Below are 17,500 nucleotides of genomic sequence, written 5' to 3'. Positions count from 1 at the left end.
GACGGGATAACCTCATTTTCATCATGCCAATATAGTTGAAGATGAGGGCTTTACAGTTCCCTCGGGTACATTTCAACCTATAGGTGACATGTGACTTTTGAAGTTTCTTGCTCACTTGGTGGGGGCTATTCTTGTGTAGGAAGTGGATTATTTTCTTGGTTTTATAATAAATCACTAAGTTAAGTACTTTCTCTGGTTTGACTGGCTTAGTGTTTTTCTTGATAATTTGTTTTATTTATGATCATGTTTGTCTCCAGGTGCTACAGTGGGTGAGTGCTCTTCGGATGTAGGCGCCGATGGTGGAGCCCTGGACACTGCCTCAATGGTTTATGTGAGTGCCCTTGGACATACAAGGACTCCACTATCGGCGCTTACATCCGAAGATCATTCACCTACTGTAGCACCTGAAAATAAGTATACAATGACACTGAACGTTTTACCCAAGTACAAATCAACAGTGGGTTCAGTTTGAAAGATGTTCTAGGTGTTGCATGTCCTCTTTTTGTTTTGTTCTTGATTTCTCTTTTGTTTTGTTTTTCTTGTTCTTAATTTCATCTTGGTTTTGTTCTTTGTTCTGGTCCTCTTTACCTTACTCTTTTTGTTTTGTTCTTTTTTCTTGATGATTGTTCTCGTTCTCGAGCTTGTTGTTGTTTATTTTATTGTTCTTGTTCTTGTTCTTGTTCTTGTTATTATTCTTGTTCTCGTTCTCGTTCCTGTTGTTTTTTATTGTTCTTTGGTCTTGTTCTTGTACTTGTCTTTGCTATTGTTCATATTTTCGTTCTTGTTATTGTTGTTTCTTTTAGTATTCTTGTTTTTGCTCTTGCTCTTGTTCTCGTTCCTGTTCTTGTTCTTATACTTGTATTTGTTCTTATTCTTGCTCTTGTTTTTGTACTTGTTCTTATTCTTGTTCTTGTTTTTGTACTTGTTCTTATTCTTGCTCTTGTTTTTGTACTTGTTCTATTCTTGCGCTTGTTTTTGTACTTCTTCTTCTTCTTCTTCTTCTTCTTCTTCTTCTTCTTCTTCTTCTTCTTCTTCTTCTTCTTCTTCTTCTTCTTCTTCTTCTTCTTCTTCTTCTTCTTCTTCTTCTTCTTCATCTTCTTCTTCTTCTTCTTCTTCTTCTTCTTCTTCTTCTTCTTCTTCTTCTTCTTCTTCTTCTTCTTCTTCTTCTTCTTCTTCTTCTTCTTCTTCTTTTTCTTCTTCTTCTTCTTCTTCTTTTTCTTGTTCTTCTTGTTCTTGTTCGTGTTCTCGTTCTCGTTTCCGTTCTTGTTCTTGCTGTAAATAAATCTTTAACCGCGCCTCCCTCCCTGATCTCCCTTCCTCCCATCCCCATTACCCTTCCCTTAGTAGGTAAAGTAAATTCGGGAGGGGACCTTTAGGAAAAAAAATGTTCCCATAAATGAAGATGGACCAGCGGAGGGTTGGCGTATATGAAGAAGGATGAATCATCGGCGCTGGGGAAGAACGAACTAAAAGGGACTTCTTGGTCAACGGGAGGCCAGAATAGAATACATGTGGCCCACATCGCAAGGGAAGAGCTGATCAATACGGGTCTGACCTCTTCCACATGCAGAAATAGAATTCTCTCCCACTGGGTTACCTTTCCTGTCTTCGGATACGTAGAGCCCGTTCCAAAAAAACTTCGGGATATATACACATATATACGTATATATATATGTATATAAATATATGTATATGTATATATATATATGTATATATATATATGTATATATATATGTATATATATACAGTATGTATATATATATATGTTACTGTTGAATGCTAAAGCACAAGTGGCATCAATGATTTTTAGAGAACATTTCTCTAACTTTCTAAGTATCATTTTCTCTTCATGGTTTAAAGTCTGGAGGAAAGTACGAAAGTCGTCAGAGTGGTTTTCCATTTTATACCGACAGCTGTTTCAACCATTTCACATGGTCGTCTTCAGGGTAAAACTGATTACAAGTGTGAAAAACATTAGAATATAAAGGCCCGTGGGCAGGGATTCTCCTCCAACAAATGTAACAACTCCTTGCCTTTTTTTGTTTTAATTACGATTTGTCTAGCTCTACTTGTGAACTTTCTGGTATTTTCTTCCGCATAGCTGTGATGTTTCTCTTCATATGTTGTTCCATCACTTAATAATTCCATCATTTTGTTCTCATAGTCTGACTTATCCAAAATAATTATTCCTCCCCCTTTGTCAGCTTGTGTTATCACTAACTCCTTGTTCCTTCCTAGTTCGTTCAAGACTTTCATATAACGTTTCGGGATTGAATGGTATTGTGTATTCGCAAGAGCCTTATAGCAAGCTATCACCCCTTGTGCAAACCCTTTGTCAACATCGTTATCTTTCCATTTGTAATTACGTGTAACGTATTCTGTGAAACTCGTTTTATCATATCCAGTATCAAACTTAAGGCCTAAAGACAATGCTTCTTTTTCAGTGTCGGTGAGTTGTTTGGACGAGAGGTTGGTTATAATATCACTTCGTCCCACTGTTTTCCATCTAGTATTCTCACAAAGTAATGCTAATTTCAAATTTAAGTTCTCTCTTTGTTCATTACTTTCTCTCTTTAATTCGTTGGAAAGGTTATTTGGAAACGGTATTACCTTAATCTCACTCAATAGCTCACTAATTTTGTTTGATAATACTTCACAACTATCTTTTAAACACGCTCGTGTACTTTTGCTATATGGTGTTCCACAATTTGTCAACTGCTTAGGTGTTGATCACGGTAACACCTTTTCTTCGATACATTCCAGTAGAAACCTTCTCCTGTTGATACATCTTGCAATCTTTCTCCTTGCACTATACTCAAACTCTTCAGGACCTTGTTGTTCGATACCACCTCCGGACATATGTGTATTATCCATCTGGACAGATGAAGATAGGAGGGTGGTAAAGAAACACACAAGTCAGAGATGTGTGTTTCTTTACCACCCTCCTATCTTCATATATATATATATATATATATATATATATATATATATATATATATATATATATATATATTTGTGTGTGTGTGTGTGTGTGTGTGTGTGTGTGTGTGTGTGTGTGTGTGTGTGTGTGTGTGTGTGTGTGTGTGTGTGTGTGTGTGTGTGTGTGTGTGTGTGTGTGTGTGTGTATTGCCATGCACATTAGATGAGAATTTAATATTACACTACTATCAATTATATACATTGTATGTCCAAAATTGTTGTTTCAACATCATCCAAGATAAACAGTCTTACTACTCGAGAGAGTATGCAAAGCAGCAAAGTCTTACTGGAAAGGAGAAGTAAGACTACTTTTCACCGTAAAAGACGACTGCAGATGTTAAAGCGTGTTGTAAACGATGGCAGATGGTGGAGGCCCCGCTAGTCTCCGACTACAAGACCGAAGTGTGGAAAAACAAAATATTTGCTTTAACTTCTCCTTGTTTCCGTGGGATTCATGAGGGATCAAAATAGGAGGAGGGAGGTAAGAAGGAGGACGGAATAGAAGGGCGAAAGAGAGAAGATAAAGAAGAAGAGGAAGGTATAAGTAGGAGGGAGTGATCCATTTGAGGAAAGAATAATAAGAAGAAACAGTCAGGGATGAAGGGGAAAGTCTTGCAGGAAGACCTTTTATCAAAAGTAATATATGCTGTGTTTTGACGTAAACACCTTTTGGGGGGTTCAGTAAGAAGAGACGTACGTGCATGTGTGTGTGAGGAGTGGTTTATGTATAAAACTGTGAAGGAAAGGTTTGTAAGAATCATCTTTATGTGCCAAGGAGGGGAATTTTGGAGTGGAATTACATAGTACGATATATAAAGAAGAAGAGGTGATTAAGGAAGTAAATGAGAGTATTTACGCTGTCTTTATCTTAGGAGTATATATTATATCTGAGAACTTTATGAGTGAATGAACTAAATGACGTAAGTATGAGGGAGATAGGTGAGGAAAAATAATTACACTGTAGTTGGTTATAGACATATATGCAAGTATGTATATATATATATATATATATATATATATATGTGTGTGTGTGTGTGTGTGTGTGTGTGTGTGTGTGTGTGTGTGTGTGTGTGTGTGTGTGTGTGTGTGTGTGTGTGTGCGTGTGTGTGTATACATACGTACATATATATATGTGTGAGAGACAGACAGAAAGGCTGAAAGAAAGAGAGGGACAGAGAGAAATTGAGTGTGGAGGGCAGTTACGAGGCAGCAAAGAGGGAATACATATGTCAGAATAGGGAGCATATTTACTTGGGAGAGGGGTTGGGTCTGCATGAGAGGGGTGTGGTGGGATGGAACTGTTATTGGTAGCCAACGATGGGCCAGTGTGTGTGTGTATGGATGAAAAAGTAGTATGGTAGTGGAGGCTCCAAAAGGTATCTTTTTTGTATATGACAAAATAACAGAAGATATTATAGAGAGCACCACTCTTTTTTACTGTGTAGAATTTAATCACTTTAAATGTAAAGAAATTATTTATAGGTACTGGATATTATTTGATTTTTTCATTTAAGCGGGAAGTTTCAAGAATAAACCTTTAAGGTTAACCTTGTCATTATTTTGTTTTCTATGGTGTAACCTAGAAATGGTCACTAAAGTAGAGCAGGTGTGTTACTGACTGGGAACTGAAAGAGAGTAAGCATGGGATAAGATGGCTAGACAGATGATGGAAAGTTGAGATACAGGAGTTAGGAGATTGCCAAAGCAGAGATTGGCGCAGTCGCGCGAGTTATGAAAGATATTGGGAAGGCCTTTGTTCAGCATCAAACTCCAAATTGCTAATGATTGGTTGACTTCATTCAGTCCGAACCTCGGACTGAAGGATTTAAGTAAAGTGATACTAAGACCATGTTCGGAGAGTGTTAGATGAGGAGGAACGGGAATGTCTGCCAAGACAAAGTATCATGTTCGATAATATTTGAAGAATAAACTTTGTCAGAGAGAAGGATTTGTACAATCGCGTTAGTAAGTGTTTTCATTGTGTCGCAAACATTTCGTTCACGAGTATCAACAATTATCGCTTTTGACGCTCAAAGTAGTAAATGTTTTCATATGTTTACACTAGGTTTTGCATATATCAAAAACCATCATTTCTGGAAGAAAATGGTGTCCTCTTTAGTGTATTTGTGGGCTGTCTCGCATCACTACTCTAACATTGTGTCGCAATTGTTTCAAGACAAAGTATTGTGATAAACTATCAGTAATAGTTGCATAAGATCTCGTATGTACCACGAGAGTATGTCTATAAACAGTTATGATACTCCTTCTCTGAAATCTTGCAAGTACAAGAAACACGTGAAACATTGTTTCAGATACAACAACGCTGTGATAGGATTTAGATAATATTATGTGCTACGACGATCTGTGTATTACAGTTTGTTTACAATAAAAACGCTACAAATGGAATATGACCCTAGCTGTGATAAAGACGAGACCTTTGATATTGTATGTAAAAAGATAAGCCTGAATATGTATTTTCACTACAGAAAACGAATACATTGTGCGTAAGGAATTTTTTTCTCTCGAACTGAAAAGAAGTTGAAAATATTCTGTAAATACGAAGTCATTTGGTATGACTCTGTGTGTGTGTGTGTGTGTGTGTGTGTGTGTGTGTGTGTGTGTGTGTGTGTGTGTGTGTGTGTGTGTGTGTGTGTGTGTGTGTGTGTGTGTGTGTGTGTGTGTGTGTGTGTGTGTGTGTGTGTGCGTGCGTGCGTGCGTGCGTGCGTGCGTGTGTGTGTGTGCGTGCGTGCGTGCGTGCGTGCGTGCGTGCGTGTGTGTGTGTGTGTGTGTGTGTGTGTGTGTGTGTGTGTGTGTGTGTGTGTGTGTGTGTGTGTGTGTGTGTGTGTGTGTGTGCGTGTGTGTGTGTGTGAGTGTGTGTGTGTGTGTGTGTGTGTGTGTGTGTGTGTGTGTGTGTGTGTGTGTGTGTGTGTGTGTGTGTGTGTGTGTGTGTGTGTGTACCTGTGTGTGTTTGTGTGCGCGTGCGAGCACCTGCGTGTAGAGATGGTAAAATGAAGCTAAAATATCGTCACATTTTGAAAACTTTCCTTTCTTTTCTCACCTTGAGGCTCAAGCTTGTTTACAGTATGTCATTTCATGTTATGTCCTTTAGATGTTCGTATATTTTTTCCTGAAAGACTTGAAAAAGCCGACGTTTTTTTTTTACTTCTGTTGAATTATCCAGTTAATACTATCCTTTTTCTAGGGATTATGATGGATGATATTTTCATCTTTAGAAATTTTACACACATAGCCTACAGCATTATAGTTTGCGGCCCTAATTTACAGTGCTTTTATACTTATGCACTATATGGCGCCGTTATCAAGAATTATTTTATGTTATAATATGGTGTTGAGTTAACGCTGGTGGGAATAACGAAAACGCAACTGTTGAATGTTTCTAAGACAGTGGCAATCAAAGAATGACGTGAGTAAAGTTAACACTTTCTTGTGTTGTACCTCAGGCATCCTACGTAAAGATAGTTTGGAAGTTGGAGTCAAGCAGATGTCAGTATCAGTGTAGGGATTTTAATCTTTGCTCTCTTTGTACTTTGGATTTGGGTTATTATCTGCTCTGAGAGCTCATTTAGGAGTTCTCATTCTGAGGTATACCGTATTAGTGTTTCAGGACAAGAAGACTGAATAGTTTAGGTAGGAGTCCACTTCATCTCGACTTGGGTCAATATGAGAACCAGAAGAGGTAATCTGGTAACACGATGTCATCCAGCATATTGAATGAATAGCTAATGGTTGTGTCTTGGTGGCTTTTCTGATGAGACGGTAGTGAGTTTTATTTCTTTCACTGGAGAGAGGAGATTAACCACCATTGTAACTACAAAGTAATGTCGTAATACATTCGTAAAATTCAAAAAGAACCCACTGTGTTGGATAAGAAGAAATGAAATAGATGATATCCATATATTTCGATCACGGACTGTGATCCTCTTCCATGCTCGGATTGTGATAATGTATATTGGGGACAAACAGGTAGAGATTTACATACCAGGATAAAAGAACACAGAAATTTAGTCAAATATGCACAACAAAATTCCGCTGTCTTCCAGCACGTAGACAAGGAAGGCCATTGTATGGATTGGTATAAGGCAAAAATTATTTTTAATTCAAAGTGCAGTTTTAAAAGGAAAACAATAGAATCCTCCTTGATAAATAAATTTCGTAATTATAATGTTTGAAATGGACAATGGTCACCAGACTGCATTACTATCTGAACAGTCAATAAACTATTACCATCTTTGGTGAAGGTGGGTGACTTGCCCCGTAAAGCATTAGACGCCACTTGAGACCTACCCATGTTCCTTCTTCCTTCTCTGTGTATAAGACATGCCTTTTGCTCCACTACTCTGTATTCCACTGAAGAGGATCACAGTCCGTGATCGAAATATATGGATATCATCTATTTCATTTCTTCTTATCCAACACAATGGGTTCTTGTTGAACCACCATTGTGCTGATGAGTCAAATTGAGACGGTTGTTGGGGTGGTGGCTTATTGTACTGTTGATGGAGAAATATCACGGAGCTGGTTGAGGGTGCAAAAGAGGGTCTTGCTGAGTCTAAGGGATTTGCTACTCCATCTTTAGTTCTATGGTCTACCTTTTGTCGTTGATACTATAACAGATTGTGTGACCTTACTGATGACGACTGTCCAGCGAGGTGATATTAAATGAGTCTGTATTTAGGATACCTTTTCTGACCCTATTCCCACGTGGGGTGAGCAAAATGGTTTCTGAAGAGGGCTGCAGGTGACCTCAGAGCCAGCACCAGCCACCATGTGGAATGTAACAAGGAACTTCTAGAGTAAAACAGCTCCAGTTCCCACCTCCTTGCATCATTACTGGAGTACAGGTAGTCCTCGATTTATACGGTAGATGCGTTCCAGAAGGGACTGTATAAAGCAAAAATCGCATAAAGTAAGGAATACATACCGAACCCCGTAGACTTTGAATACCCAATCCCCCAAGTACCCCTTTGAAGGATGTGTTCGAAATAAAATAATCTTTCACTGCATACGTTTTGCATTAAACACATTTATATTATGTTTATTAATGCTTTTATTAAAAACTCTACTTTCAACTACATAAAAATGACAATGACTATGGAAAACCGTATATTTCTGAGGAATTCGTACAATGTGATGAATAACCCCTATTTTTTGGACACCGTATAACCCTGAATTCGTATAAAGTAAACTCGTATAAATCGAGGACTACCTGTACTAGGTTAGCAGTGGTAGGAATGAATTTATTCTTAGATGTCAGGAAGAAAGACTTGACAGTAGTTGAATATATTGTCATTCAGTGAATTTCTCCTACAATCTGAATATCGACTCCCCTGACGGAAGTCGAACCCAAGGAGTACCATGTAGAAGTGATGAGGTGGCAGCTAACTCGAAGAAGAGTCGTCTCACTCCCCACGCGTAGAAAGAACTCTCTACCCAGTAAAGAGTTTTTCATCTGCAATATAGTGACGATTCTCAGGGATTTTGTTTCATCGAATTACAAAGAAATAACCTGAGAAGGTTTATTCCTGTATGATACCGAAATAACCTTACTACACGTTATCCAATTGATGTATTCTTTTATTTTGAAAATATATCCCTTTTTGTTAATTTTCTTTCTCTCTGTTTATTCACTGATTTCGTCCACTTCTTTTTTTATACAAGAGTATATGCACCCGGTGGGACAAGTATACAACTTAATGCAAGACTAATTTGAAGTAATTGTATAATGTATTGAATTGATTTATCATCTTAACCCTTTAAACTCCGATGACAAGATGTCTTGTTATTTGGTCAAATAAAACAAAAAAATCATAAACTAAAATGTTTGATCAAACACCAGAAAAATATGACGTCAGTCCTCGCGCGGTCAAGCCGCATCAGATGATATTCGGATGTACGGGCCGGCGCGAGGCCTACCATATCCGGTTTTTCGTATCTACACCACAAGCGGCTGACATGAGTTCAATGGGTTAAGGCAACTCAGATAAAGGATCCCAAACAATTTACATTGTAAATACAATATGATAGTACACATAGATTTCCTTCTTACTTAAAACATTTCAGGTTTAATCTTAAATTTTAATAAACTGATGTGTAACGACGTGTTGATATCAGTATGACGTAAGTAACTGAACGATGGCTTGGCGCTGTAAGACTACATAGTTGAAGCGTTAGGATAGTGTAAATAATCTACCAATCAAACCTTCGAAGTAATTATTAGGAGTGTAGGGGTAATTCCCTAAAAGAATACCAGGTATTTTTTAAGCAGATAATACGCAATCGTAAAATGTTCATCCCATTTGAAGTTTTACACAATATTTATCATTCTATTACCTTCAGCTGCGAGTATATAATACAGACTTATCATGGGGATTTTTTTTTTACATTATTCATCTGTTTTCTGATAGTCACGTAAGAAGAAAGCGAATCAAATATCTGAGACAATTTTTTTTTTTTTTTTTTTTTTTTTTTTTACTTCGAATATCCAGAGATGTCTTTGTTGGTTCTCTGAATTGGGCAACAATAATGAAATTCTTGTCAAGCAACAGTAACAGACACCGGCGACCACACGTCTGGACGATGCCAAGCAAAGATCCAATTTTGTGGTCATCTGGTGCACAAAACGTCACTACAGCTGCTGAGATGGAGACCTGAGTTTTCCATTATTCAAAATAAGTAAATATATATATACAATTATACATATATATATATATATATATATATATACATATATATATATATATATATATATTAATATATATATATATATATATATGTGTGTGTGTGTGTGTGTGTGTGTGTGTGTGTGTGTGTGTGTGTGTGTGTGTGTGTGTGTGTGTGCGTGTGTGTGTGTGTGTGTATGTGTGTGTGTATCTGTGTGTGTGTGTGTGCGTGTGTGCGTGCGTGTGTGTGTGTATATATATATATATATATATATATATATATATATATATACATTAAGGCTATCGACCATAATGGGGTCATTAAGCCTTATGTGAAGTTGTTCAATCTCTACGTTTTTTTTTTTTTTTAATAATCCTTTTCCACCAGCACTAAGATTAGATAAGAATAACAAATATTTCAACATTTGGTTAAATCATACAATCATTTTACATTTACATGCTTTCTTTTTACAAAAGCCATCATGGTTTGTGGCAACATTAATTTCACAAATATAAATAATATTTATGGACACATACAATGGTTTGTTTAATCAAATTAGTTCTTGCGTCACAAAAATGCTACGCAAGTTAAGTGGAAACTACAGTAGTGGCGTGTTACCACACCATAAACCACCTAACTTGGAAATGAAATATAGTTATCCAAGTACAGACAGAGGCTACTACTTTATTATAGTAGATGCTACTTTCATTAATAGGGTTAGTGTAATGTGATTGATCAAATCTCCTAATTTATTGCCTGACGCCCTAGCTACACTTATGCCTGCATTTAAGAAGAACGAGTCAAGGTGCAAACTTACATTGGAGTTTGGTGCAGTAACTAATTGAATATCTTTATTGCAGTAATCATTTTTTTTTCACTTTTAATGTATATTTTCCCTTTTGGGTATTTAAGTTTGATGAACGTATCTGTGACGTGTTTTAACTCATCTTCTTGATATTCTTCACTACAAATGCGAAATACGCATGAGAATGAAACCGATTACTGCACCTGTTTTAGTTCTATCCCTATGCCCTGAATAATAGTGAATATAATCCTCTTTATTGGTAAGTTTCCTGTATTCTGAAAATATTACACGTGTACCTATTCTGTGTATAACAGTATCTAAAAAAAATGTAATTTCCCGTTGACCTCTGCTTCTGTAGTAAACTGAATATTCTTATTCATATCATTCAACCGTTTAAATTTGTCGTTAATGTCAGTTTATTTGGGTACAATTACAATTACATCATCAACATATCTAAACCATTTGCTACTCCTACCTATGATTGTCATATATTCCACTGTTTCAAGTATTTCTATGTATAAGCCTGCTAGTAATGCAGAAAGTGGACTACCCATGGCTAGGCCAGAATGTTGTCTGTGCTCTTTATCATTAAATGTGAAAGCACCACAACCCACACATAGAGAAGTTAATCTGAAGTAATCTGACTTAGGGACAGGTAAATCTTCATTATCTAAATTATTCACTACCCTTTACACAGCCTTCAATGCATCACATATTGTACCACGGACGTAAAGATGCTTTTATATTGTAAACCTTGTATATTCTAATTATGTATAAATATAAAACGCGTTACCGTACAAAAAAGAAATATACATATTCAGAAGTATGACTAATGTTATGCTTCATTTAAAAGTCTGCTCAGCTTGGATATGTGTTTAAGTCCTTAAACTGCACGACATTAGTACACCATTTACATAATTTCTTTTGAGACTTGTCAGATCTCTCTTTCACATGGGACCATGACGTGGGTCTAGGGAGTATTCAGATCTCGAGTCTCTCATTGATTTCATAATTTTTTTTTTAATCTATTTATTTATTTTATTTCATTCTTTTTTTTGGGGGGGGGGGGGGTCGACATTGACGGTTATCCTTTCCAGCAAAAAAAAAAAAAAAAAAAGACTAATAACAGACAGTAAGATTAAGATTAATCTGATATTGTTACTTATATCACTTCACCAACATTTTGTTCATCTTATCTGACGGTTATCATTTCCAAACCAAGGCAGTACATAAAAAATAAAATAAAATAAAAAGTAGTTCACTTATTCTGTCGACTAAGAACGGACACTAAGGTTAAGAGTGATTTATTGTTGTTACTTATATGTCTTTCGTGTGGCTAGCTCAAAAGGATTGATAATGATAACATAATTCTATAAACACTTTGAAAAAAGGAGATAAATAAGAAGAAATGGAAGACAAAAATAAAAAAGAAGACAAAGAATAAGAAGAAACCAAAGAAAAAGTTGAACAAGACAAATAAGAAGAACAAGACAAAGAAAGAGAAGTATACAAAGATGAAGAAGATAAGAAGAAAAAGAAGACAAAAAAGAGGATGAAGAAGAAGAAGAAAAAGAAAAAAGAAGAAGAACAACAACAACAAGAAAAAGAAGAGCAAGAAGATGAAGAAGAAGAAGAAGAAAGAAGGAGGAGAAGAAGAAAAAAGAAGGAGAATAAGAAGAAGAAGAAGAAGAAGAACAAGAAGAAGAGGAAGAAGAAAAACAGAAGAGAAAGATGAAGAGGAAGAAGAAGAAGAAGAAGAAAAAGATGAAGACGAAGAAGAAAAAGTAGAAGTAGATGAAGAGGAAGAAGAAGAAGAAGAAAAAGAAGGAGAAGAAGAAGAAGAAGAAGAACAAGAAGAAGAAGAAGAAGAAGAAGAAGAAGAAGACAAAGAAGAAGAAGAAAAAGAGAAGAAGAAGAAAAAGAGGAAGAATAAGAAAAAGAAGAATTAGAACAAATAAAAGAAAGTGGAGAAAAAAGAGAAAGATAAAGAAGTTGAAAAAGAAGGTGAAGAGGAAGAATATATATATACAAATATATATATATATGTATACAAATATATATATATATATATATGTGAATAATTCGCTAGTGGACAGCGACATCAATCATACAATCCATGACCGTCGCGCAGAGGATTCGAACCACTGCCTATAGACCCAAGAGAGTCCACAGCACCCGCCTTTGACCACACGACCACAGACGATCTAAAAGTGTACGAACTCGTAATCTAACTGATTATTGATGTCGCTGTCCACTAGCGAATTATTCACATAGTTACGATGACGAGAAGCGTGAGGGGGATTCGATCTAGTCCTTACCATTCCCACTGGTGCGATTAGGTGTATGGTAAAAAGGGGTTTATATGGGTGGCAGTTAGCAACCTCCCCAATCTCTTTTAGTTCGTCTGTGGTCGTGTGGTCAAAGGCGGGTGCTGTGGACTCTCTTGGGTCTATAGGCAGTGGTTCGAATCCTCTGCGTGACGGTCATGGATTGTATGATATATATATATAGATATATATATATAGATATGCATCTATATGTATATATATAAACATACATATATCTATGCATATATATATATGTATATATATATTATATACATATATATATATATATATACATATATATATTTATATATATATATTTGTATATATATATATATATTTGTGTATACATATATATATATATGTATATGTATATATATATTCGTAAAAGTGGGCAGTAATTTTTTTTTTTATACATGTTGAATTAAATTTTACAACAGCTTGGGCTAGAATCAACTTCTTGTTGATGGACTCAAGTTTTCTAATCAGAGATCTCGGCTCATCGGGGAGGCGGAATAAAATACTACCGTACGATGTTTCTCTAATCTTTTTTAAGTACAAAATATATTTGGTACAAAGCTGTTATAGTTTAAATACAAACTAAAGTGGTAATTGGGAAAGGTCGAAATAATTGTGTGTGGGGGGGGGGATTTTGTCCATGAGTGGACTCAGTGGGAATCTGTCCCTTGTGATTCTGGTGTTGCTTGTAGTGTGGGCCTTATGTCCGGGGGCTGACTTGGTAATATTCTGTCAATTCTTCTTTTGGAATTGATTGTGGTGGTGAATGAATGTCCATGTAGAGTAGTCAGAGCCAGTGGATTAATTCCATCTTTTATATTCATAGTGGGGGCTTTCTCCTTATTATAAAGGGCCTCTAGGATCTCCAACCGGTGGCTGTCATTGGCAGAATCTAGGATCATCGTGTTGTTGACTAAGATCTCCCTGGACAAAAGAGTAAAGTGTGTATTTGAAAAGTGTTTATTTGAAGCTCCGTTCTGTAAATGGCAAGTGAGGCGTCGGGAAAGAGAAGTTGTCGTCATTCCTATATAGGAAAAAGGACGAAGCTTGCAGTCTTCGTGTGGGCAGATGAATTCGTACACGACTTTACTTCTTTTGAGGAGGTTCTGGTACGGAAAGGGTTATTTCTTAATTCAAAATATATATATATATGTATATATATATATATGTATATTTTCTCTTAGGCAGGCTTGGTTAAAAGCAACTGCAAATTCAGCACTGATCAATTTCTTCTTCAGAGTTTCCAACTTCCTGAAGGTATCCTTTATAGCAAAGGGTAAAGGAAAGAGAAGATTTCCTATTCCGGTCATAATTGACGTTTCGACTCTACCTGAGTCATTATCAAAATACAAAGATGGAACAAATGCAAGAGATTATATATTACAAAGATACAGAAACACAGCTTGTGATTGGCTGGAAGGATGACCTTTTTTGGTCCCCTCATGGTTGAGAGGGCGGGACAGTTTCCCACGTACGCTCATTGGCTGGCTTGTCCGCTCTCTCGAGCCCCGCTACGCCGGGAGTGTAGTGTGATGTTTTCTGTCCTGCCTCGGGGCTTGCTTCTCCTAAATGGCTTAATACTAGGTAGTATAGTAGGGGCGTCTTGGTGGGAATTCAGAGACAGCCTACTATCCGCAATATATAAAGCTTCAAGGTAGGCAAGGCGGTTCTTGTCGGACTCTCTCTGAATGATGACAGTGTTCTGCCGAATGACATCACCTGTGAGATGCTGGCCATGTTTCTCCAGGAAGTGACGTTTGGGACCTCCCTGAGTCAGATGATAGCTCAGGCGCCTGGAGAGTCTGGTAGTAGTCAACCCTATGTAAGCGTCGTAGGGCGTACAGTCCCTATTTGGGCAAGAAAATTTGTACACAAGGCAGGTACTTTCCATATCTCCAGGGCGTGGTGAGCTATCGTTCTTCATGATGAGGTCCTTTGTGCGGCTGTTCCTGTAGTACACTACCAGTTTTACACGGTCCACAGGGTTAGTAACATGAACATTCCTATTAATTATATTTCTCACACTTTTCTCTTCTTCGCGGTAAGCGGAAGACATGAAAGCTCTATAGAAGAGGCTGTGAGTGGTTCCTTCTTCAACCACGGCTTGTTGTCCCACGTACCATTTGTTTAGAACAGTACGCAGGACACGTTGGCAATCCTGATTGGAATGTCCATTGTTAACCAACAACAACAACAACAACAACAACAACCATATATATATATATTGGTAGGAGGCCATATTGTATACATGATTTCAAGAAGTCTACAGCGACAATGGCGTTCTTGAGTTTATATTGGAGCTTTAATTTCTCTCGTGCAACAAGTTTCTGTGTTGGTTCCAAATAGCTGAGAAGGTGTCCAAAAGACATTAGGTGCGGTTTTCTCTTTTTGAATTTCTCCGATACGTATTTCGACCTTACTCGGTCATCCTCAGGGAGGGAGTAACAATGGTTGGTGATTACATGGGTTTAAATACAGGCCGTATGGCTCAAGCAACACAAAATTGGTTAGGCCAAAATGGGATCAGGAAACTTCCATGGTCAAGTCAGTCCCTAGATATGAACCCTATTGAACACTTCTGGGGTATATTAGACCGACAACTTTACAAAAAGAACAAGAAATCATCTTTAAAGCCCGAACTCTTAGGATTACCACGGGAAACAAGGCAAGAAATCCCTAACATTCCTAGAAGGGTCCTTGCATTGAAAAAAGCAAAGGGGATGTCAACCAAGTATAAGTTATTCACATTGTGATAGGAAAACAGTAAATGATATGTTTGAAAGATAAAAATGGAGAAATCATTAACTGCAGAGGCAGGATGGTAAAAAGAGTAGAAGAATTTTACCAAGAGCTTTACTCGTCGAAGACCGTAGTTGAGTCAGTAAATTCATCTGTAGATGCTAGTGGTGTACAAGAGATTACAAATAAAGAAGTAGAATTTGCTCTAGAAATATGAAACGAGGAAAAGCACCTGGGGAAGATGGTATATCAATAGATCTTTTGAGAAACGCAGGGAAAGAAGTTCATATTAAATTAGCTCAGTACTTACGTCAAGAAAGCGTTCCTGAATCGTGGTGTAATGCTACAGTTATTTTGCTTCATAAAAAAGGAGACCAGAAGGACCTTAGTAACTACCGACCGATTAGTTTCCTATCAAATGTATATAAAGTATTCTCCAAGATCCTTACAAGTAGACTAAGCCCTATTTTAGATGGGAACCAACAGAAAGAACAGGCAGGTTTTAGAAGTGGATATTCAAATCTAGATCATTCGTAGGCGATGAACCAACTAATCGAGAAAACGACAGAATACAATATACCTCTCTGTTTACCTTTTGTAGATTACGAGAAGGTCTTTGACTCGGTAGAACAAGTAGCAGTACTAAACTCGTTAAGCAAGCAAGGTATAAACGAATAGACGAGTTAAACACCGTATGAGGACGGAGCCTTTATTTGTACAACGTTTCGCTTATTACAGCTTTTTCAAGTACCTTGAAAAAGCTGTAATAAGCGAAACGTCGTACAAATAAAGGCTCCGTCTTCATATGGTTTTTAACTCCTCAGTCTTTTCGGCAACAGCTACTTTTATGAAAATAAACGAACAGATAGTAAGGGTTTTAGAAAAGATTTATGCGAAAGGTACCGCTATAATTCGACTACATAAAGATGCAGAAAATATCAAAATCGAGAAAGGAGTACTGCAAGGCGATACCGTTTCACCGAAATTATTTACAGCTTGTTTGGAAGAGATTTTTAGAAGGTTGAGTTGGAAAGAGAAAGATTTGAAGATAAATAGCGAATATTTGAACCACCTAAGATTTGCAGATGACATTATTCTTATTCCAGAAAAAGCAAAAGACTTGCAAGATATGCTGAGTGATCTGAACAAGGAAAGTCTCAAAGTAAGTTTAAAAATTGATAAGAGTAAAACCAAAGTAAAGTTTAATACGAAAGAGATTATAATCGATAATCAGAGTCTTGGGGAAGTTGAGGAGTATAATCTTTTAGGCCAGATGGTGAAAGTGACGAAAGATAATGATAATGAGATAACAAGACGTATTACAATTGGTTGGAAAGTGTTTGGTAAATATAATAAAATCCTGAGAGGCTCTCTACCTTTATGATTGAAACGTAAAGTTTAAAATCAATGCTTTCTGCCAGCAATAATCTACGGGTGTGAGATCTTGAAACTAACGAAGGCGATGGAAACAAATCTAAGGACTGCACAGAGGAGAATGGAGAGATCAATGATGGGAATAACGCTGAGAGTCCGAATGAGAGCAGGTTGGGTGAGAGAGCAGACTAGAGTGAAAAATATTGTGGGGGCGGTAAAAGAGAGGAAGTGGAATTGGGCAGATAAGTTAGTGCGAACGACTGATAAGCGATGGAGTAAATGTGTTACCGAGTGGACGCTGGGAGATAGGAAGCGTGGAAGAGGGAGACCAGAAGAAGGTGAAGAGACGAAATAGAGATGTTTGCAGAAGTGACATGGCAGAGATTGGCGCGATCGTGTGAATTATGGAATAATATGAAGGAGGCCTTTGTCCAGAAGAGGACTTGGGATGGCTGATTTGGTATATATATATATATATCTATATATATATATATCTATATATATATATGTATATATATATACATGTATGTATATATATATATACACACATATATATATATATATATATATGCAAAGTAGA

This window comes from Oratosquilla oratoria, chromosome 10 (assembly GCF_046742065.1).
Source record: "Oratosquilla oratoria isolate Oo_2021 chromosome 10, ASM4674206v1, whole genome shotgun sequence".
Taxonomy (NCBI): Eukaryota; Metazoa; Arthropoda; class Malacostraca; order Stomatopoda; family Squillidae; genus Oratosquilla; species Oratosquilla oratoria.
Note: the sequence above shows the minus strand (reverse complement) of the source record.